The sequence below is a fragment of the Nanorana parkeri genome, unplaced genomic scaffold (genome assembly GCF_000935625.1).
Source record: "Nanorana parkeri isolate BGI_ZX_2015 unplaced genomic scaffold, ASM93562v1 scaffold1150, whole genome shotgun sequence".
Taxonomy (NCBI): domain Eukaryota; kingdom Metazoa; phylum Chordata; class Amphibia; order Anura; family Dicroglossidae; genus Nanorana; species Nanorana parkeri.
In genome coordinates this window covers 33,852-36,890 of record NW_017307418.1, presented here as the reverse complement: position 1 = coordinate 36,890, position 3,039 = coordinate 33,852, and positions in this window count along the sequence as shown.

Genomic DNA, 3,039 nt, shown 5'->3' with positions numbered 1-3,039 from the left:
GTAATAGTTAAAGTACTATAATGTATTTTTAAGATTTGACTCCTGAGTTTAGTGTCACTTTATGGGAAATGTTAAGTTCTCTAGATTCTAGCACCTCTAGCAGATATTTCTCTGTATATTGATGACAATCTGTTCAATGGGTCTATTAAAGCATACAGAAAACATCACAAACATTTGCTGATGGAGTATCAATCCCTTACTTTGAAAATGCATTCACCTGGATTGTTTTCCATCAGAGAATATTTGTGAAAGTCATAGTCTGTGCTTCATAAATTGACCCCCAAATCTTGCTTATGACAGTTCAGTATGAATTTAAATATACATCATTGCCAAATAATTTCAGTGTGGCAAATAGGACAATGCAATCATCTCATTAAAGATAGATACAGTAGTTATTGTTTTCTGTACATGATCACATATGCATTAAGGCCTCGCTATCCCAATTTTCATAGTTTGGGTGCAGAGAAAGATGAAATGAAACCCTTTTGGAATGAGCTAATTTTGTCTCACATGGAAAAAAATTTGTTCTCACATGAAAAAAATGTTGATGCTAAAATTGTTTACAGTAGCTTAGTGGTTAGCACTTCTGCCCTGTAGCACTGCGGGTCCCTGGTTCAAATCCCGGTCAGGTTACTATCTGCAGTTTGCATGTTCTCTCTGTGCTTGCTTGGGTTTCCTCCGGGTACTCTGGTTTCCTCCCACACTCCAAAGACATGCTGGTAGGTTAATCAACCCTGTATGTATACATGTGAGATAGGGACCTAAGCTCCTTAAGGGCAGGGACTAATGTGAATGCGTGCTATGTAAAGAGCAGCATATATTATTGGCACTGTATAAATACCTGTAATAAAATAAATATTTGCCTGGAGAAGTTGATGGAATGGTTTGCATGCAGTTGTCTTGCCTTAGTACAGTGGTGGACAGCTTAGTGAATATAAGGGCCCAAAAATAGTTTCAAATTGTGTTGCATTAATGCCTAGTAAAATGTATGTCTTCCTGTGCATTACGACAATGCAGGGTAACCATGTGCACTACTATGAATGTGGCAATAGTTTTGACTGACACCCCAACTCACTGTAAGAGTGGCAGGCAAAGAACCTGCACTGCATTCCACCATAATGCATATGCTGTATGTTGTGGCGTTCTGCTAAAAAATGGCATGTCTGATTTTAAATGTGTTCAAATCCATTAAAATTCTGAATTACCTTGCCCTTGTTTATGCAGAAAATGCAAATGTCGCCGACAACATCCAAAGTGTGACCCTTGGATAAATGGGGAGAGGGATTTTCATTAATATATTACATTTATTAATTTCCATTTTATTTACTTCATGGGGTACTTGATCCAGTCTACCTTACAGCTCTGCATTTCTAATAGTAATCTACCTCTGCCTTAACTCTGACAGGAGGTTCCCGCAACGTCATTTAATTTCGATGTAAACACAATGCGGAAGCATTTTGTTGTATGCTACATTGCCTGCTCCTAGTGCTGCTGTTGGGAAGCCCAGGAGCTGACTGAATCCACTCCTATGCTTAGTGCTGGACCGTGGACAGGCAGAAGTTCCAGCAGTAAAGCTTGTTGAAACAGCTGTGACCCAGCATGCAGCCTGCTGTGCGTCAGACCTGATTAAAGAGCAAATGAATTGGATTCACCAGCACTCAGTAAAAGATTTCAAATGATAAAGTCCATTTAATGGAACAGATTGTCATACATGTTGCAATAATTATAACCAACGTTTCAGGGCCACCCCGGGACCCTTCATCAGGGCAACAATGTAACAACGGTGTTGGTGTTACATTGTTGCCCTGATGAAGGGTCCGTACGTGGCCCCGAAACGTTGGTTATGATTATTGCAAAATGTATGACTATCTGTCCGATTAAATGGACTTTATCACTTAAAATCTTTTACTGAGTGCTGGTGATTCCTATTCATTTGCTGTTCGGTGTGCACGGCGCCATGCTGTTTGATGTGCACGGCGAGTATCACTACAAGCACCATTATTGTGATTTTGGCCGGAGATACTGCAAGAAGTGCAGGGGGACATATTGGACTTTAATACCTGATTAAAGGTCTGGTGCACAGTGAGCCACAAGTGCTGGTGCTGACTGACCAGATGTGGCCCACAGGCCACTAGTTGGGCACCAAGGCATTACTGGGTTGGTAAAGATGTCCCTGGAGAAAGCAGTTACAAACCTGGGGAATATGAACTGAGCATATGAATTTAAAAACACTAGAGTAGAGGTCATCTACACTGAATTCCCCATGTCCAAGGCTGGATTCATACATACGTATATTTTGCTTTAACCTAGGCTAGCTACCAAGTGCCACCTTCCCCCCCTTTACCCCAACACCTGCTATAAGGGCATTAACAAAATCTCTCTTCTTGCCTTCCTTTTTTCCTCATTTACCCTAGTCTTTACCTTAAGTCTCCTATTGCCAACATCATAATGTGCTCCAGACTCTTTGAAGTCCTACTCTAAATGACCAGGAAGCTGACAGTTTTGCTGCCTAGTCCCACTTCTCAGTGGTACATGTGATGATGGAAGGTCTCGGGAATAGTCTGGAGAAGTTCTTTAGGGGTATGAACATTAATATGTGATGGTGGAATAAGAAGGCTGTGTTTTAGTATTAGTCTATATGAGCCAATATTTAGCAATGAGGATCATAATATTCACCTGGGCTTGGTGGGTTGGTGCCGCCCCTAGCGGCTGTGGCACCCTAGGCCATGGCCTATGTGACCTAGTGGTATAGCTAGCCTTGCATATGTTACTATGATCAGTTGATTGAGAGATTTAGTCAACTGATGTCATATTCGTATCACCTTTTCTAATCCCTTCCCACTCCTGAGCCTTTGTATTGATCAGTAAGGCAGTGTATTAAGTTAAAGGGCCAGCAGAGGTGTTTAGGAGATGAGAGTGATGAGGGCAAATGTTGAGGAAATGTAAAGTTTTTTGTTTTTTTATACATGACTTCAGAATACTCAATATCTCTATTTACTGATGTATTATTATTATTATTATTATTATTATTATTATTAT